Source organism: Bos taurus, chromosome 17, assembly GCF_002263795.3.
Source record: "Bos taurus isolate L1 Dominette 01449 registration number 42190680 breed Hereford chromosome 17, ARS-UCD2.0, whole genome shotgun sequence".
Lineage (NCBI taxonomy): Eukaryota > Metazoa > Chordata > Mammalia > Artiodactyla > Bovidae > Bos > Bos taurus.
In genome coordinates this window covers 63,509,697-63,530,359 of record NC_037344.1, presented here as the reverse complement: position 1 = coordinate 63,530,359, position 20,663 = coordinate 63,509,697, and the positions used below count along the sequence as shown (strand labels likewise).

Genomic DNA, 20,663 nt, shown 5'->3' with positions numbered 1-20,663 from the left:
CTCACCGAGTGTTAGCTATGGATTAGCCTTAGCATTAGCACTGGTCTAAATGCTTTCATGTATTAACTCATTGAAACCTCAGGGAAACCTCATAACCATTAGGTAAAGCTGTTACTAATTATCATTATGCTCATTTTAAGACCAAGGCTCAGAAAGGGGAAGTGACTAGCCCACAGTCACACAGCTAGTAAGTGGAATCAAGATTCAAACCCATGCTCCTGTCTTCCCAGAAACAGCCCAGATGGGGTGAGGAAGCCCTTCTCTTTTAATTGAAAGCCTAGGGAAGAGAACCACCATTTCTTCCCACCAAGCTCTGTGGCAAAAATGTCACACAGGTTTATCAACCTGTTATTCCAGTTGGGGAAACGGAAGCTCAGACCTTCCCAAGGTCATGGTTGGTCGTTTGCAAGGGCTAGGGTGAATGGCAGTGTTCTCTCTTTTCCACTTGCCCTCACCTACAGGAACGATGCCCATTTATCCTGGAACCTCCAGTGCCCAGCCCAGGACCTGGCATCCTGGGGTCAAGGAATGAATGAATGAATGAGCTAGTACTAGAGGAGTCCCAGGCTTGGGTACACACCAGCCCTTGGACCTCTCTGCCAACTCCTTGTCCCTGTCCTTTGCTGACCCACCTGCCCTGGCTGGGTGACCTCTCACCTCTGCTCATGACCCCAGATGACCCTAAAGGCTTCTGACTGGGGACCAAATCCATCATTCCTGAGTGGTCTGTCCCAGCCCTGGCTCCCCCCATCCATCTTCTCACCACAGCTTGAGGGAAGAGGGTAGTACGGGGATGGAGGGGGCAGGATCCCACTCCGGAAAATGCTTGGCCCCACTGAAGTCCTTCCTCCCCAGTGTTTCCCCCATCGCCTCCCAGCAGGCTCTCCCCACCCACAAAACTATTTGGTCAAATACCTTGGAACCCAATATATGACGGCAAAGCAGTGGATTCTGGCTGAAGGCTGAGGGTGTGAAGACACCTGCCTAACACCCAACCCTCCCTCTTTGCCTCCCAGCAGCCCCAGGATGGAGACCCCCAGAGCCCCTCAAGAAAGCCATGGTGCAAAACTCTTCCCTGGGGGTCAGACCTGGGTTTGAGTTCCTGCTCAGCCACTGGCTCGCTGTGTGACCTGGAGCCAGTGCCGCCCCCTCTCTGGACCTCACTCTTTCCATCTACAACATGGGAGGGCTGAGCTCAGCGGCTTTCAAACCTTTCATCTTTGGAACAGTGAAGAGTGTTGTGGGTTTTGTTTTGTTTTTTTGTTTCCAAATTAAATCACACACTGAGCTCCGAGAGGAAAAAGAGATGAAATTGAATGTTCTCTGGTTGAAATTGGTGATGCCAGAGCTCTATCTTTTTCAGCTCCCTCTGCCCACCCCCACCACTCACTAGTGGTCCCTTAGGACCACTTTCTAAAACCCTAAGCTTCCTAGAAAGATTTTGAAAACATAGGAATAGATATTTTTTCAATAATTCTATTATGAAACATTTCAAACCTACAGCAAAGTCAGAGGACATCTACAGTAGACACTCAAATATCCACCATGTAGATTTTACCATTAATGTTTTACTGTAGTTCCCTTATCAAATAAGGGCAACCTCGAAGCTCATGATGCGGAGAGGACTGTGCTGGCTGAAGGGGTGGTTCTAAGTCCTTCCCAGGCCTCACAAGCTCCCAATGGCAACACCAGCTGCTGTAACAAATAGACCCCAGCATCTTAGTGGCATAACTCAACAGAGGTTCATTTCTCACCTACCAGTTCAGAGCCTGTGTTGTTGGTCAACAGGTGGGCATCTTTCCTTCGCAAGTGATTTAGGGATCCAGGTGCCTTTGGCCCTGCCCTGACCTGGAAGGGTTGATTGTCTGCCTTAGGGCAGGAGAGAAAGCTTAGAGAAAAAGGCACATTCCCATCTCATGTCATGCGTGCTCACATTTCATTGGCAAAAGCTGCTGATTCAGTCATGCCTGGAAATGTCACCCCAGCTACATGTGCTCACTGGGCTCTGTTTCCCAGCGTCATTTCACCCTGGGAAAGGGTTGTGAATTTCAGCAATGGGGTAGCTATCTTTACCATACCCTGAGTGGCTGGAAGTGCCCCGCACTGTCCTCCTCAGCCATCCTAAATCATCCTAGCCATCCCGTCTCCAGCTACCCCATGTGAGGCCAGCTCTCCAGGGGAGTTTATACATTACAATTATACAATACATATTTCCTTGCTCAGCAAATATGTATTGAGTTCCTACTGTATACCTGTGCTCTAGTAAAGTGACTTGCCTAAGGTCACACAGCTAGTGGTAGAACTGGGATTTGAACCCAAATATCAAGCTGGTTTTAGAAAAGGCAGAGGAACCAGAGATCAAATTGCCAACATCCACTGGATCATCGAAAAAGCAAGAGAGTTCCAGAAAAACATCTATTTCTGCTTTATTGACTATGCCAAAGCCTTTGACTGTGTAGATCACAATAAACTGTGGAAAACTCTGAAAGAGATGGGAATACCAGACCACCTGACCTGCCTCTTGAGAAACCTGTATGCAGGTCAGGAAGCAACAGTTAGAACTGGACATGGAACAACTGACTGGTTCCAAATAGGAAAAGGAGTACATCAAGGCTGTATATTGTCACTCTGCTTATTTAACTTATATGCAGAGTACATCATGAAAAATGCTGGGCTGGAAGAAGCACAAGCTGGAATCAAGATTGCCGGGAGAAATATCAATAACCTCAGATAATGCAGATGACACCACCCTTATGGCAGAAAGTGAGGAAGAACTAAAGAGCCTCTTGATGAAAGTGAAAGTGGAGAGTGAAAAAGTTGCCTTAAAGCTCAACATTCAGAAAACGAAGATCATGGCATCTGGTCCCATCACTTCATAGGAAATAGATGGGGAAACAGTGGAAACAGTGGCTAACTTTATTTTTCTGGGCTCCAAAATCACTGCAGTTGGTGACTGCAGCCATGAAATTAAAAGATGCTTACTCCTTGGAAGGAAAGTTATGACCAACCTAGACAGCATATTAAAAAGCAGAGATATTACTTTGCCAACAAAGGTCCGTCTAGTCGAGGCTATGGTTTTTCCTGTGGTCATGTATGGATGTGAGAGTTGGACTATAAAGAAGGCTGAGTGCCAAAGAATTGATGCTTTTGAACTACGGTGTTGGAGAAGACTCTTGAGAGTCCCTTGGACTGCTAGGAGATCCAACCAGTCCATCCTAAAGGAGATCAGTCCTGGGTGTTCATTGAAAGGACTGATGTTGAAGCTGAAACTCCAATACTTTGGCCACCTGATGAGAAGAGCTGACTCATTTGAAAAGACCCTGATGCTGGGAAAGATTGAGGGCAGGAGGAGAGGGGGATGACAGAGGATGAGATGGCTGGATGGCATCACCGACTCGATGGACATGGGTTTGGGTGGACTCCTGGAGTTAGTGATGGACAGGGAGGCCTGGCATGCTGCGGTTCATGGGGTTGCAAAGAGTCAGACACGACTGACCGACTGAACTGAACTGATCACCTTTCTAGTTCCCTGCCCTTTCCTGCTCCATCAAGGTATCTCCCGATATCTGTGGTAGACGACCCTTTTTAAAAAAATTATTTTTTTGCTATACCCTGAAGTGTCTGGGATCTTAGTTCCCAGACCATGGACTGAATCCACACCTACTGCGTGGGAAGGCAGAGTCTTAACCACTGGGCCGCCAGGGAAGTCCATGGAATCTGTGTAGAAGAGGAACACAGAGCATCAGCTTCCTGACGCAGGCCCTAAGCTAGGGGCTTCACATGTGTCCCCTGATTTCTTCTCTACACCTGTGAACTAGGTGCTGTCATCCTTGTCATTTTAGAAAGCAGAAAACCGAGGCTCAGAGAGGCCAAGTGACTTACCCAAGGCTGCACAGCCAGTTTAATCTCATATCCCGGTCTCTTTGACCCCATCAGGTCACGTCTTGATGTACGAGTGGTTTTGATGGCTAAACGTAGAGGCAGTGGGATTCTTCCTTGTCACAAGGACGGCTTAAAAGGCCAAGGGATACCTTCTTCGCTAAAGATGGCGTGAACATATTTTAAAGAGCGGAATGGCGTCACTGAGCAATAATGGTTTATAAACTGGCTGCAGAAAGCAGATCCCCTCCCCGCTGGATCCCAGCCAGAAAGAGGCTCCAGGGCGAGGGTGGGGGCACCTTCCTGGAGCCTTCTGGGTCTGAGCCAGGGGCTGGGGCTGCGGGAGGGAGCCCAGGGCGACAGGGGCAGGAAGCAGGGACCCAGCCTATCGACGACCAGGACCCAATCAATGCTATCTCCCCAGGCCATGCCTGGCCAGACATTGATTTCTGCTGCTGCTGTTAACTCCCTGTTTATGTAACGCCTGAACTTTGCACAACTGAACCGTTTCATGTGCAGAAGAGGGCCTGTTGCCATGAAAACCAGGCTGCACATGACAGCCGGGATGCGGCGGTATCCCTGTTTTATTGGCCCGCGCTGAATGTATTTTAACCTTGATAAGTCAATAACTTTTTGTACAAAAGGAAATCTGCCAGGCAGGCTGGGAAGGGCCTGCTGGCCTTTCCAGGCCAGAGGGGCGGTGAGGTGGACTGGGTTTAATCCCCTGGAATCACCCTGCTGCTCAGAGAACCAGGTCCAGCTGGCCAGAGAGAAGAGATGCCTTGTGGGGTGGGGGGAGTTGCTCGTGGACGGGGGTGTCACTGGGACCACCCCCACTTCCATTTACTGTTTCCGGTTTGTTAGGGCCTAAAGCTAAGTTATACGACTTCCCTGGTGGTCCAGGGGCTAAGAATCCGCCTTCCAATGAAGGGGAAGTGGGTTTGATCCTTGGTGGGGGGACTAAGATCCCTCAGGCCGTGGGGCAACTGAGCCTGTGAGTCACAACTAGGAAGAAGCCTTCAGGTCTCAATGGAAGATCCCGAGTGCCGCGGCTAAGACTTGGTGCGGCCAAATTTTTTAGTTTTTAAGCTAAGTCAGAAATCCTCTATGCAAAGAGACCTACCAGGGATCAAAGCCTAGTCCCACTCACTAAAGAGCTCTGTGCCACCTTCAGCAAGGCCAGTTGACACAGTCCAGTGGGTCCTTTTCGTGGCCTGTTGCAAGGTTTATAGATTCCGTATGAGAAGCACCTGGGGTACTCACTGCCTGGTCCATAGCAAGGCCTCACTAGATAGATGTGGCTATTATTGTCATTGCTGTATTTTACAGTAACAGTAGTTGATTATGCCTATAAAGAGCCCATTAAGCTTTTGGAAACGTTATACTGTACCAATTTTCTGGTTATAATCCTTGAGATAGGCAAGGCTAAGGTAGACAGGGGCATCCCAAGTGACTCCATGGTAAGGAATCTGTCTGCCAGTGCAGGGGACGTAGGAGACACGGGTTTGATCCCGGGGTAAGGAAGATCCCCTGGAGAAGGGAATGGCAATCCACTCCAGTATTCTGGCCTGGAGAATCCCATGGACAGAGGAGCCTGGCAGGCTACAACCCATGGGGTTGCAAAGAGTCGGACATGACTGAGCATGCAGCAAGGTAAATAGTCCCAATTTTCAAATGAGGAAACTGAAGCCCAGGGAAGTTGGCTGCCTTATCTAGGGGGTCACATGATAAGGTGGTAGTGCTGGTTGAAGGAACGAAGCCTCCTGACTGCCAGTCCAGGGCTCTTTCAAACTCCATGCAGGGGAACAGCCAACCCCGACTCTGGTAGACATCACTAATCAATGGTAGCACAGTAGCCTTGCCCTTCTCATCCTGAGTGAGGCCTCAGAATCCTCCTCAACACAAAGGTGAGACTCATTTGGAACTCTATTCTCCCCAAACGAGTTCAAGTGCCACCTATGGCCCAAATTTACTGTACGACTTTGGGTGAGGGCCTTCCCTGGGGCCCCCTGATCCCCAGTAGTGAAACAAAGGATGGGGGGCATTTCATGGTTCCTGCATTCTCCTAGGGGGTCTCCTGAGTGGAAGGGACCCCTACCACCTCCTATTTCCTATCCCAACCATCCAGGCCCCTAGAATCCTCTCCAGCTCCATATACAAATATTGACAGAGGATCTGGTATGTGTCGGTGATTACTCAAGATGCTGGGGACACGGCAATGAAGATGATGACAGAGCCCCACCCCTCCCAAAGCTGACAATCTAGACAGGGAGACAGGAAATAAACAAGTCAACCCACAGAGCTCAGAGAGTTGCCAATCATGATAAGTATGGGGAAGGGAAAAAGCAAAAGGGAGGTGCTCTGGGGAGAACTTCAGATAGGGTAGTCAGGGAGGGCTTCTCTGAGGAGGTGACATTTAAGCTGAGACCTAAAGTATGATAATGAGCCAGCGGGTAAAAGAGCAGAAGGAAGAGTGGTCTGGGAACAGGTCAGAGAGTGAACAGCTCGTGCAAAGGTGAACAGTTTGGCGCTTTCAAGCAACCAAGAGGAGTCAAAAGTGGCTAGTGGGGTGTGAGGGTGGGGTGTGGTCAGGGATCTTGGCGGGCCAGCCCCAGAGGTTACCTGGGCCTCCTCAGTCCCCCTCTGCTGGGCCCCTTTGCCCCATCCCCCCAAGGCCTGGCCCAGAGACAGGCTCAGGTACTGGGGGCAGGGCTGAGTGAGTAACAAGGTTACACGTGCTTCTTCTTTCTCCTTTTCTCCAGAAGAAGCATAAAGAGCTCTTTCTTTTCTGCTTATTAATAGCTCTGATTAAATTATCTCTGAAAAACCTACGTGGCGTGCACCAATGGGGGCTCGGCTTCCCTCCAGGCTCTGGCCTAGATTACGGCAATGAGGGCAGGTGAGGCCACTGGGGGCTGGGGAGGCAGGCTGGGCCGGGCCTGCTCCCCCTACCAGAATAAAGGCTCAGTCTCGGCCTTCTCGCCTCCCTCCCCTGCCCCAGCTCAGCCTCTGCGAGCCACCTCCACTCTGAGGACATTCACTGGGACCCTGGACTTTCAGTGGCCGTTCCCTTGGCCAAGAGAACTTGTCCCTCACCTGTGCCCTTGACGACCCCCTGCTCAGTTTTCCCAGGACACCTGATCAGCCTTTTCACCATCACTAGCTCCTCAGCTGGGTCAGGGGCCTGCTGTGTTTTTCCTTCCGTGTGGCCCTGGGTGATAACTGCTCGTCACCTGTCTGCCCCTCATGGAGTTTCTCAAGGCCAGGGGCTGTGTCTGGGTTACTGCTGCATTCCCAGGGCCTCGCTCATGGCAGGTCCTTAGGCAATAATGAATGAATGGATGAGCAGAATTAAAGGGGGGGAATAATCAGGCCTCAGTGAGCATGGCATGATGAACCTTATCTGTGTGGGAGGGTGGGCGCAAGGGTTCCAGACTCCAGGTCCCTTGAGCAGTACCAAGGTGGCAATTAACCCCACTTCACAGATGGGAAAGTACAGGCACAGAGCAGGTGAGTCACAAGGCTGGTAACCTGAACACGTAGAATTCAAACCCAGTCCATCTGACCTCCCTTCTTCTTCCTCTCCCTGCTCCTCCTCTACAAGAAAGCAAAACACAAACCTGCGCTACATCTACATCCATCCATTGATTCAGAGATGAGTTTAACAAACCTGTATGGAGTGCCAACTGTATGCCACGTCCATGCTGGAGATAAAGCAATTTAAATGAGCCCTGGCCCTCACAGAGCCTCAGGTTGGTGGGGAAGACTGATACATAAGTGAGCCTTTATGACACAGACTGAGTGCATCTATGAAAGGGGAAATGCTCCAGCCTGGATGGCAGTAGTCAGGGAAGGCTTCCTGGAGGAGGTGGTAGCCTAACTGAAATCCGAAGGTGGAACAAGCGTCAGCCACCTAGGAAGGAGGATGTTTTAGATGGAGGGGACAGCCTGGGCAAAGGCCTGGGGGCCAGAGACACAGCTGGGCGGATGTGCAGGTATTTTAGCAAGGCTGCAGTGTAGGGGGCATACAGTACAGTGAGGAACGAGGTGCTCTCTTGTCTCCTTTCCCCTTTGAGGCCTCTAGGACCCCTGGCTGGAGCCGGCGCAATGTTCAGGGGCTGACTTGCCTAGTGATTCTATGGACCGTGGCAAATCCATCTTGACGCTGGCTCCATTCACATAATGTGGAGTTATTGGACACAACCAAGAGGAAGGAATGGCTGGGTCAAGGCTGAGAGTTGGGAGGCTAGGGGGCAGTGGTACGAGGGTCTGACCTCAGGGAGGTGGGCTGTGGGGAGTGGTGTGGGACGGTGGCACTGAGCCTGTATGTGGGGTATAAGTGAGCATCTCTAGGGACGTCCAGCTGCCTGGAGGGATAGAGGGATGCCTGAAAGATGAGATCCCTATATAGCTCCCGAGGCCTGAAGTCACACCATCTAGCACATCATGGACTCATAGAGGTGCAGGGGCCTTTTGAGATCATCCAACCTCCTGGCTGCACTTTGGAATCACATTGGGGTCTTTGGAAACTACTGAGGTGGGAAGTGGGTGCCAGCTCCAGAGTCTGACTGGCAGGACTGGGTTATGAGCCCCACCCTCCATTTTACAGCAGAGGAAACTGAGGTCCAAAGAGGAGAAGAAACTTGCCCTCAAGGTCACACCCAGTCAGTCAGTGGCTGGCACAGAGCATAATAAATCAAGGTCAGGGGCTCTGGTGTTTGGGATCCTGATCTGTCATCGCGTGACCTTGTGCAAGTCACGTGGCCGTCCTTGGCCATAAGATGTGGATACTAACAGAATAGATCTTACAGGGTTGCAGTGAGTGTAAAAGGACATAGAAATATGTGATATAAATAGCCCTGAGCATGCGCTTTGGCACATAGTAGGTATTAAGTCATGGTAACCTCCCATAGAAAAAAATCCCAAACTTTGCAAAGGCAGTGGTGTGGTCCCCGCCCTCTTCTCCCCTTCCAGCCCTCTCTTCCCTGAGTTTTGATTGTCTCTGTCCCTTGCCCTGCACCTGACCCGGGTCCACCTAGCATTCTCCCCACCTGTCCACACCCAGTCCACCCAGCAGGTCTCCTGGGCAACCCACCCTGACGTCACTGGCAGCTCTGGCGGCTGGCCCAGGAGCTGAAGCAGCTGGTGGCCAGATCATGTTTCCAGGTGAACCCCCTCCCCCACTCCAGCTCCCCACCCCCGACCCGGGTGGTGTGGGTGGGACAGTGGGGGAGAAATAGAGCAGGGCTCAGAGTTGAGGAGCTGCTGGGAATGGTGTACATGGCAGGCGGCCTGAAACAGGGCCAGCATCTGTCCTAGATAAGGCGGCGGGTGGCCTACTTGAGCCGGTGCTGGAGCTCCCCGGTGGGCACCTCTCCCAGGCTCTGGGTAGGTGTGGGTTGGCTCCTAGAAGTAGGCTAGGGCCCGGCTATAATCAGCTCATCCCACCAGGTACATTTGCCAAGGTCTCCGAGCCCTCTGCACCTGAATGACCACAGCTGGCATTTATTGAACACTTACTGTGTTCCAACTCCCTTCCAGGCAATAACTCACTTTGCTCTCACACCAGCCTGTAAGGTCCTTGTGATGCACAGACAAGAAACTGAGGCACAGAACCAGGAAGATAAATTCCAAGTCCATAGGCCAGAGCTAGAATCCCATCCAGGTGTTGTGGGACTGGGGGTGTGTGGAGTGGGAAGGTCACACAGACACAGCCTGAGTGTGGTGGGAGGAGTTCTGACTGTTGCTTTGCATTTCTTTAGGGATCCTGAGAAGTTTCCTGGAAAGCAGGCTCCTCAACTTTCTGTGTGATGGACATATGACAACTGAGGGGAAATGTCCCTCCCAGGGCTCAATTTCTCCAGCTGTAAAATGGGACTGCGAAATGGGCCAACCTGCAGGCAGGCTATCAGGCAGAAGCAACGAGAGCTTATTAAACTGCTTCGAAAGTAAAAGGCAAGGTGCGTAGTTTGATGGAGTCAAAATTTGGACCTCAGGTGATACTATGCCTGTTTCCCCATCCGTCCACTAAGTGGCAGGGAGGGGGTACCACTGTCTACCTCCCACGCGTGTGGTGAGGATCTCCTGAGGTGAAACTTACAATAAGCTCAGCACCGGGCCTGGTTATGTAGTTAGTGCTCCACATATGTCAGCTGTGATGCCAAAAATCTGCCACTGCCAACAGCAAGAACTGGGGCAAAAACACTCTGGAGTGTCACTTCACATCTTTTAGCCTCAATTTCCTCTGTAAGTTGGGAGTATAATGATAGTGCCTGCTATATCCGTTTTTTCATCTGTAAAATGGGGGCGATAATACCTATCTAATACGGTTGTGGGTGAGGATTCCGTAAAGTACTTGGTTACATACTTGTTAGCTTCTTTTATGGTTTTTTTTTTTTTTTTTTTTAACAAGTTCTTCATTGGGGTGTCTCCCCAAATAAGTGAAACAATGCACACAACGCACCTAGCTTGTGCTACCGCATGCTGCTGCTGCTGCAGCTAAGTTGCTTCAGTCGTGTCCGACTCTGTGCGACCCCATAGACGGCAGCCCATCAGGCTCCCCTGTCCCTGGGATTCTCCAGGCAAGAATACTGGAGTGGGTTGCCATTTCCTTCTCCAATGCATGAAGGTGAAAAGTTAAAGTGAAGTCGCTCAGTCCTGTCCGACTCTGAGCGACCCCATGGACTGCAGCCTACCGGGCTCCTTCGTCCATGGCATTTTCCAAGCAAGAGTACTGGAGTGGCATAGGTGCTCAATAAAATGATACTAGTTTTTCCACCCTTCCTGGTTCCCGACAAAGGGACTACAAGTACCAGCATGCCCTACGCCCCCAGTCGGGGCCCCTACGACTGGCGCCGGCGCGCTGTAGGCCGGGAGTTGCAGTCCTCACGAGGCAGGCCCCGCCTCGCCCCTGCTTGGGGGAGGAGGTTGGAGAGCTGCCCTACCGGCCTTTGAATTTTGCCGCGAAAAGCGCGCGTGGCGGCCCCCGGCCCCGCCTCCCACAGGACGCGGCGCCGCGTCACCCTGGTAACCGCCTCTCGGCCGTCACTGATTGGACCAGGCTCCAGGGGGCGGGAGGGGGGCGAGACGCAGCGGCGGCTGCCGGCGCTAGCGCCTGTCAGTCGGGCCGGAGCGGAGCAGCGAGCAGGACAGCCGAGCCGGTGGCTCAGCTGAGAGGCTGCGCGCGGCACCGGGGGAGGCGAAGAGCAGGGCACGCCGCTTGTGGGGCGCGGCGCGCGGCACCCGGGCCCGAGGCGAGGCGAGGCGCCGGCGCGCGCCAGGCGGCTTAAGGCTGAGGCCCCGGGAGCTCCCGCGCGCCGCCGGGGGCCATGGGCGCGTGAGAGCCCGGCGCGCGCCGGTTCTACTGCAGCTGGAGAGCTCGAACGCCCAGTGCACCATTCTCCGGGCCGTTCCCACATCCGCCCAGCGCCACCTGGACTGGTTATTTCTCGGCGCCGAGGCCCCCGGGGCTGCACCCGAGCCTCCACCGCCCGCTGCAGCCGCCGCGGCTGCTGCTGCTCTCCGGCTTCCCCTCCCCCAACACCCGGGGCTCCGAGCAGGAGGAGGAGGGGCCGGTGCGTTCTCGCCACCGCTCTTTGCAACCTGCGGGGGCCGGTGCATGCCCGGCGAGAAGCCGGGCCGCTGCAGGTGCGTGCAGCCTCGGAGGAGACGACCCCCCCACCCTCGGGCAAACCAGAGAGCTGCAAGCCTCGGGCAGGCGGTCGAGCGAGAGGAAGCAACAAAGACAAGCTGCAGCTGGGGCCGGCTAGAGGGGCCGCGGCCGCCGGGCTCCTGGCGCGGGCTGAGAGGGCGCCCCGGGGAGCTGCAGCCCTGAGCAGGACCCCGAGGGGAGGCGCAGCGCCGCCCGCCGGACGCGGTGAGCACAGGCCCCGGCGAGGATGCGCCGCCTGAGCGCCCGAGCGGCCCGGGTGCCTGGCGGGCACGACCCTCGCTGAGCCGAAAGAACCCCCACCCCGGACTTCGGACGGCGCGGGCCGGAGCCTGGATCGACCTCACCGACAGCGTCCCTTCCCACCTGGAGAGAGGCATCGGCCCCCAAGGGGGGCTTCCTCAGGCAGCCTCTGCCAGCTCTGCATGGCTGCAACCCAGCGAGCGGAGAGTCGTCCCCGCTGAGACCTGGTGCCCTTCGACGGCCTGGCTGATTCGGTGAGTTCCGCGGGGCGGGCTTCTAGGATGAAACTGGGGGCAGTCTCGGGTGTCGGGGCAGCCGGATTGGAAATAAAGAGGCCCTGGGCTGTGGGGGATCCTGAAGCATCCTTGTCTGCCCCTTCCCTTCCCCCCGCCCCCTCCGCACACAACTTGTCCAGACCGGCCTGCCTGCCAGAGTGGACATCGGGGGCCGATTGTGAGGACTCCGGCAGGGCCCTGGGTGGGGCTTTTGCCGGAGAGGAAAGGTCACCCCACCCCTAAAGCCAACAGACAAAGGTAGCAGCTCAGTCGTCTGAAAATTCCCCAGGAACTCCCGCGTCTTAGAGGGGTTAGGGCCGGCACTGGACACCCTGGGCTTCTCCCAAGTAGCCTCTGGAATCTCTTCAAGGGCCATCAGCCCAGAAGGGGACATGGAGTCCCGACCATGCCTGTGGATGTGTTGGCGATTGTGCCCTCTGAGCCTAGACTGTAGCAGGGTTCATCTGGCCGCCTGCATTCCTACAAAGAACTCGCGGGGACGATCCGTTCCCCATTGGGGTCGTCTGTTACGTCACTGCCAGACCTCTGACGTCACTGGGGTTGCCGTGGCAACGCGACTTGTCTTGACCCAAGGCCGGAGGGGGCGGGGTCGTGGGCGAGGCTGGATGCCTTTGGGTCCTGGAGGAGTGAAATCAGACTTCCCCCACCCACAACTGCAGTCCTCTGACCTAAATCCCCAGCACCCTGATGGGGTGAGGGAAGGGAGGCAGTGCCAGCTGTCTGTCCCTATTAATGCTCCTGCCCCCCCCCCACCCAAAGACAGGTGTTTAGCTTTGCCGGTATAGCCTGGCAGTGCCCCGGGGCACAGGACTCCCAAGCTGAGCAACTTTCTGCTTTCAAAAGGGATGCTTCAAAAGAGGAAAGCTTTCCTGACCCCAGGCTGAAGTTCCCAGGGTCCCCAGAGAGATGCGGGCCCCCAGCCTTAAATCAGACTGCTTCTGCCTAGAGAAACAGGGGTGCCCCCCCCCAGCCAGGGAAGGAACAGAGGAGTTGCTGCTGGCTGCCCCTCCAGTCCAGAGGTTACCCCTGCTGCTCAACCCCAAGATGACAGGACCTTGGTTAAGCCTGATCTCCTGACTGCCCCACTCTCCTGTTGGAGTTTAAGATGATTTGACAAGCACAGTGTGGTGCTCATTAAGTTGAATGGAGGGTAAGTCAGGCCCATCGGTGCCAAGGTCTGGATAAGCGTGCCCCTGCCAGGGGCCAGCTTGGACAGGGGTCAGGCAGCAGCCTTCTCTTCCCTGCCACACCCCAGCCCTGGCCCTGTTCCTTCTGAAGGCCCAGAGCAGCATTTTGCTGCTGACTCTTTGATTCCCCTTCTAAGTTCCCTTCCAGCAATTGCTGCTGGTGTCGGATGTGGGTGAAACTGCTGTGATCACATTTCTAGGAAAAGGTTAAAGAACTGTGTCATTGCTTCAGGGGCGTGGAGTGGGGTGACAGCAGAGGGGGAGTGTGTGTGAGGTCATTATGAGAAGCCAGGCCCCCGTCTCTACGCAGCGAGCACCCCCCACCCCCAACTGTGTTCGCCTACCAGGCTCTCTAGCTAGATTAACAAGTCGATAAATATCAGTGGATCTGCTTGGCCGGGGTGGGGCGGGGGGGGGGGGGCGGGGGAGCTTGGCAGGGAGATATTTTCAGCTGAAACGGTGTCGTTAAACACACAGGCTTCCAAGGACAGAGCAACGGCAGATGGGGGTAGAAGTGGGAGAGGTGGGCAGAAGGGCTGTTTGTGCCGCCTCTCGAAGCTTCCCAGTTTAGAAACAAACTCAGAGTGTGCGCCAGAGACCCACAAACACAGGCAGTTGGAGGTCTTCCGTGGAGTATTTACACTTCCACAGCCAAGGCGGAGGGAGCGGCTGTCAGAATTGGGCGATTCCTTCTGTTCCCTTCCATGGGCTTGGCAACAACACCAGGCGACAAGCAGGAGGGAATGCCAGCTTACCCGGTGTCTCTCCCTGTGCCAGGCATCTTACGGGATCTCAGTGACTCCTTACAGTAGCTCATGTGCTGTGCCATTTTACAGATGAGGAAACTAAAGCGCAAACAGAGGTGCTCAGCCAGGCAGCCACAGAGTTTTGAGTCCCCAGGTCTTCCCACCCCACCACACTGCCCCCCCTCGCCCCCATTCCATAGGTAGAGGGAAGCACTGCAACTTGTTAGCCAGGGTCCCCCTACGAGTCAGGGGCCATCGCTATGGAGGGAGTCTGGCCTCACCTATGTGTCTTCCCACACTGAAACCCGGGGACCCCCTTGGCTGGCCCGCAGCTGGTGGTAAAGACAGGATGCTGATGGAGCAGTGATAGCTTTGGCTCCCCACTCAGCCTGCGAGTCAGGAAGGGCCCTACGCAGGGGTGCCATGTGACTCTCCGTACGGAGACCTGCCAGGCAGGGGAGTGGCAGAGTGTTCTGGGCGTTGGGAGTGGGCCACGTAGCAGGCCTGAGTGCTGGGGTATGCTGGATGAGGGGATGAGGTGGCCCTGGGGGTGGGGGTGGGGGGTTGTCCCGGAGACTTAAGTGATAGAGATTTAAGCAGGGGAGACAATCCAGTGTGGGCTCCTCTGACTCGGACAGTGACCCTGGACATCCCTTCCAGTCCCGTGCAGGGAGGGGCAGAAACCTCTGAGCAGTCTCCTCTCTCAAGGTTAGCTTCCTACCTGCCCCCCTCACCAACCCCCCACCCCCGCAGTAATCCTTATCACAGGCCTTAATTCCATATAAGCTCACCCACCCACCTTCTGAGCTGCACAGTTGTGGGCCAGGGCTGGACTAGTCTGGGTTTCTTAACACCCAGGGGCTCATGATTAAGAGCCCACTTGTTGGCTGTGTGACCTTGGGTGAGTAGCTTTGCCTCTCTGAGCCTCAGTCTCCTCCTCGGTAAGGAGGATAGCATCAGTGTTAAAGGATTCACTGAGGGCTGAGGACAGGCGATGGCATATCACAAGCCTCCCATAAATGCACATGCTCATGGCCAGTGGTAGCCTTATCTGCAGAACCTGGGCCTTGAATGGCTCTTCCAGTCCCTTTTGGAGCCAAAGATCAAAGACCCGAGGGCAGGTCAGGGACCCTCATCTTTCCAACTGCCTGTGCTGGGTCTCCCACCCGCCTTCCCAGGGCACCCCACGTGGTGAGCACACGTGGCTCTCATCTGAGTCCCAGGGGGGCCTGGGGCCTGACCAGGGGGTCCCCTTCCCCTGTCTCCCTTCCGCCCCTTCCTCCCTCCAGCCACTCTCCAACCGGGAGGAAGCGAGCCGAGCAGCTCATATTCATGAACCGTAATTCAATCAGGCGGAGATTCCTCTGGGCTCGGGGCGGGGGTGAGAACCGGGAGGCGCGCACAAAAGGGCCGCTTTATTACCTCCCGCGGGCCGGGAATTGCTGCTCTCCCCCAGCAGCGGCCGGAGCCGCCTTTATTGTGTTAACCCATTTGCGTGTCAAGAGCTATTGTGCGCTTTCTCTCCCGGTGTGGGGCGGGCTGTGCGCTGGCCGGTCACCTCCGTGGGCGCCGCCCACCGCCCTGATTGGTTGCTAAGTGATTTGCATCCAAGGTAATCACTTTTATCTCAGAAGGATGTCGACTATAATTATAAGCCACTGACATCTTTTGAAATCTGCCTAATGACTATTTTAGTCTTGCACGGGCTTGGGGGTGGGGAGGGGGTTTCTGGAGGGTGGAGGGGGTGGGGTGGGGGGGAGGAGGCTGGAAGCCGGATGGATTCCTCCCACCTGGACCGTTTGGTTCGTTAGTTGAGAAATATTGGAGTGTCTGCTGCGTGCCTGGAACAAAAGGGGGGTTGTGGATATTGAGGAGTTGGGGGGCGCGTTCCTGAGGATGGAGTTAGTACCATTTCAGAGATGGAAAAAATAGAGGCCCTGGGGACTAGCCACCTGCCCAGAATTATACATCCAGTAAGTGGTCAGGACCTAAGTCTGTCTGACCCTTAAATTCATGTGCTGGCCACTGAAGTGGGGTGTAGACAGACATAATAATAGTAATCATTCCTGTCTGGTACCTCCCAGGGTTTATGTCATAACCCTAAGACATGCAGGTGCTGTTACTACCTGCATTTTACCTGGGAGAAAACGGGGGCACAGAGAGGTTACATTACTGCCCAAGGTCACACAGCCAGGGAGGGGCAGAAACATGAAGTCTGTTAGCGTGACAGCCAGAAGCAGAGGTGCAGTGTGGGAGGAATGGGTAAGCGCGGGTTCCTGCCCCCCTCTCCCCTGCCCCTTTGTGGTTCCATTCAGTAAACAATGGGCATCAGGGTTGAGGGTACCCTGCCGGTCACTGTCTGAGTGGCAAAGCTCTAAGGAATCAGATGGCCCACAGCCTCCACGGAGCGTAAGATGAGTCTGCAACTGACTTGAATTCTACACAGAGCCAGAGTAGGGCTGGAGGAGGGACACTGGGCGGGTGGGAAACTGAAGCTGGTCGTGGAGGGCTTTCTGATAGAGGAGACTTTTGCTCTGGGCCCGGAGCACTGGCTGGATCTGCCCACTGGGGAGCGAGTGGGGATGTCACTGGGAAGGAGTTGGAGAATGCAGGGGCATGACCAGAAGGGCAGGGAGAGCTTATAGGAGGGTGGAGGTTAAAAGGAGTTAAGCTACAGGAGTGTGCAGGGCCTTGAGTGCTGAGCTAAGTACCTGATTTGTCCAGAGGAGCAGCCAGAAGCCAGTGAGGGTACCTGGTGGGGAGGGGTGCAGTGTGATCTGGGCACCCTGAGGCCAGTCTGCCAGCCTTGTCGGGCTTTGCAGACTAAGATGAACCCTGGCTCCATTTTCATTGGCTCTGTGTCCTCAGACAAGTCACCTTACCTCTCTGGGCCTCATTTGCCTCATCAAGGGCGTAATAGCAATTTTTTCACCGGCTTGTGGGTGGGATGAGGTTGAGTGTGTGGAAAGCTTGGGGGAGCTCAGACTGAGCCTTTCAGAGCTAGGTGGGCTCAGGCCCAGGCCCCAGGCAGTCCTCCTGGCCCCACAGCAAACCAGCATCCTGGCCACAGCAGCTGTTTGGGGCCCTGGGAGCCCCTGTCATTGTGCCGAGGGCACTGGGGACAAAGGCCCGGGGGGTCGAGGATAAGGCCGGGGCTGACTGTGAACAGGCTCCTGCGGATGGGGACTTAATGACTCAGGACTTAATGACCTAGAGTCTGTGGGGCGGGGCCTCCCTTAAAGGAGGAGGAGGGAGGTCCAGCCACCAGCTGTCGGCTCCAGGATTCGCTGCCAAGGCAGGGGCAGCTGCCCTGCAAAGTCCAGTCCTGAGCTTGGCACAGGGAGAAGCGGAGGTGGCAGGGCCTCCTGGCCTGCAGTCCCCAGGCCTGAACTGGCGGCTCGGCTTTCCGCATCAGCTCCCACATGACCTCAGTCTCCTCATCTGTCAGGTGGGCCAGAGGTCCACTTTGGAGGGCAGCTGTGCGGCTTGGCAGGAACCGACAGCAAGTAGGCAGTAAACAGGAACTGCTGTTTTGGCTTTTTGTTCATCCGTTCATTCAGGGAGATTCACAGCTCTGTGCTAGGCTCCCTGCCAGGAGCTGGGGATGCACAGATGAACAAGCCTAGTTGCCTTGAAAGGTGGTGAGGTCTCAGACACACACCATCCCAGTATGGTGGGTGGAGCGCCATAATACAGGAATTCACAGTGTGCAGGCCAGTGCCAGGAGCAACAACAGAGAATAAGGCAGATAGAGCCCCTGCTCTCTGGGGCCCTCAGCCTTCCAAAGCCCACTAGGAAATGAGAGATGGAAATGACTACTTCCAGCTGTAGTAGCCAGGGAGGCTCCCTGGAGGAGGAGGCACTCTCTGTTGCTAGCTTCGGGGACTTCTGTCAACATTTCACCGTTTACGGGGATCATAGGACCCTGCTAGCCATCTGTTTGCCAGACAGAGCTTTCCGCTTTGGCATTTTAATCCTCTCATGTTTCCGGGAAGGGCGTTTTGGTCCGAGGTGAGTAGGTGAATGCACTGAGGCTCAGCAAGGTGAAGCAACGGCCCGGGACCACGTGGCAGGTCAATAGACTCCCCTTCGTTATCCACACAAGCTTTGTTATTTGTATTAAGTCTATTTTGGCGGGGGGCTGCTCTGGATCTTCTGTGCTGTGTGCGGGCTTTCTCTAGTTGCGGCGAGCAGGGACGGCTCTTCGTTGCGGTCTGCAGGCTTTTCACTGTGGTGGTTTCTCTCGTGGAGCATGGGCTCTACAGCGTGTGGGCTTCAGTAGTTGTGGCTCCTGGGATGAGTTGCCTTGTGGCATGTGAAATCTTCCCAGACCAGGGATCGAACCTGTGTCCCCTGCATAGACAGGCGGATTCTTATCCACTGGACCACAAGGGAAGTCAGGTTGGCACAAGCTTTTACTAGTCCTCTGCCTGTGAGGGCCCTGGGCTGACTGGGGCTGTCACGAGAAGGATCCTTGTCACGAGAAGAAACTGAGGAAACCCAGTTCCGGGCCAGCTGTTGCTTTTATGAGCTCACGACCTTGAGCAAGTGACCTTCCAGCCCAGCCTCAGCTGTGTCCTCTGTAAAATGTCAAGGATGGCAGATCTGTGGCAGGTCTGGCTTGCCTTAGACTGCTGTGCCCTTGGCAGACATCGCCAATCAATTGCTGCCCTCTTTCCCCCCACTGAGTTCTTCCCCTGACCTTGGGTTCTTGCCAAGGCTCAGGGCAGGCTGCACCAGTCAATCAGCAGGGGCCTATGAGCTGAATGAAGCCCGCTTGCCTGCCTGGCCTCCGTGAGCTTGAGGGGTCCCTTCCACCCATCTCTGCAGGGTTTAGAGGACTAGGGTATCAGAACGAGGGATTTCTGGGGAGTCTCCTGAGGATGTGGGTGGTTCTGCAACCATGAGGACTGAGGAGGTGTGAGTCTGTCTCTCCATCTCCCAGAATGACCCACGTCCCTGTCTGCACATCCCAGCACACGCTCAGCGTGGAGTGTTCGAGCAGATTCAGGATGCTTTCAGTCTGGATAATAATAATGGCATTTATTGAGCTCTTCCCGAGAGTCAGGTCCTTCCTGGGCATCCTCTCATTCATCATTCCTCAGAAGCACCCGCAGCGTGCCTCTCAGCACTCTTAGGAAGAAATCTTAACCCATTTTAGACATGCGGAAACCGAGACGAAGAGCCAATAAGCAGAGTGGGGTTACGCACCTGCTGAATGGCTGAGCTGGCATCATCCTGATCCAGGTTTGGAAGTCCATAGCCCGGTACAGACCAGGCAGCCTTCCTGGAGGAGGTGTCGTGAAAGACCAGAGCCTTAAAGTTCAGTGGACTTCTGACCGGCAGAGCTGGGCCTTCTGGGCAAGGGAAGGGGTCTTTTGGGGTGGAGAGAATACCATGAGAAGCAGCTCAGAGGCTACAGGCAGGAGTGTTTAGGTTGTGGGACTAGGGTGTGGCTGGAGGTGGCTGGAATGTCGGTGGGGAGGGGGCCATGGTGGCCTTGGCATTGAGACTTGGCCCTCCCATAGTCGGGAATGATGGCAACTCTTGGAGCAGAGGAAATGACCCAGTCCTAAGTGTATTTATTTAGCACCTCACCTCCTGGGTGAGGTCAGCTGGTGCTTGGGGCTACCTCTGGTCAGCTGAAAACTTTAGCCTAGAACCTTGCCTGGCACATAGTAGGGAGGCATCCAAGAAATGTGTGCTGAATGAATCGATGGATGAAAATGCTTGCCGGATGGAAACACTCCTCGCTAACTTCCCCAGCTGCAAGGGGGAGAGAGGCCGAGTGCCCCTCTCCAGGAAACGCTGAACATCAGGCCTGGGGGCGGGGACCGGGGGAGTGAGCCGGGCAGGTACCTGGGGTGGGGGCTTCCCACCCTCCCTGACCCTGCTGCCTGTCCCTAGAGCCCTCTTAGACCTTCCCGCCTGGCTGTCCGCTCTCTTCACCGCCAGGCGGTCCGCTCTCTTCACCGCCAGGCATGGCAGGCAGTCTGGACCCAGCACTTATGGGGGGATAAAAGATGAAGGTTCGTGACCATTTTTTAACTCAATAAAGGGAGAGACAAGCTGCAGGCTGCAGGCCGGAGATATAATTAGTTCGCAGCAGTGGCGCTTTCTTGATTTAGCTTCTAAGAGAACAAGACAAGGATGTTATACCCAATTAGCAGTAACATCCAGTCGGAGCCTCAATAGGTGAGATAACAAGCTATTTTTATGACTTTTCTTTTCCAGCTTGGAGGGGGTGGGGAGAGGGGGGAAAGGGGGTATCGGGGCCTTACTTCTTTTCATCAGGGAACAATTATGAGTGAATGCAGGATTTCCCCAAGCCGAATGATGCATTTGTTAACCCAAATAAGCAGGCATGCCGGCGCGGCAGCTGGGACAGCAGGCTGGCATTCGGAGGCTGGGACTGGTGGGAGGGGTGCAGGCCCCTCACCCCCACTTTGGAAGCCCTTGGCAGAGGCTTCACATGCCGAGAGCCCCTAGGTGTGTCAAGGGGGAGCCCAGGCCCTGGAGATGTTCTGAGTGGCTGCCTTGATTTTCCTGCCTGCTTCAAAGAGGCGCAAGGAGGCGGCACCAGGTCCCCCGGGGGTGAGGATGGAGCCGGGTCTGGCCCTTGGCAGCTCTTCCTGGCACCACT

General features: G+C 55.0%; 1 protein-coding gene and 1 long non-coding RNA gene across 2 annotated transcripts in view; one reads left to right on the top strand and one right to left on the bottom strand.

Annotated features, from left to right (window-relative positions):
• Window positions 1-277: 277 nt before the first annotated feature.
• Window positions 278-9,546, bottom strand: LOC132342633 (uncharacterized). The gene is made up of 3 exons (XR_009491098.1): window positions 7,550-9,546; window positions 3,883-4,039; window positions 278-1,695 (listed from the first exon to the last, which is right to left on the bottom strand). It is a non-coding gene; the product is annotated as an uncharacterized lncRNA (long non-coding RNA).
• A 1,452-nt stretch (window positions 9,547-10,998) lies between these two features.
• FAM222A (family with sequence similarity 222 member A) overlaps window positions 10,999-20,663 on the top strand; it is a 61,253-nt gene continuing 51,588 nt past the window's right edge. Inside the window, exon 1 of the mRNA XM_024977471.2 lies at window positions 10,999-12,045. The gene's annotated coding sequence lies outside the window, so the exon portion shown is untranslated. The remainder of the gene's footprint in view (window positions 12,046-20,663) is intronic.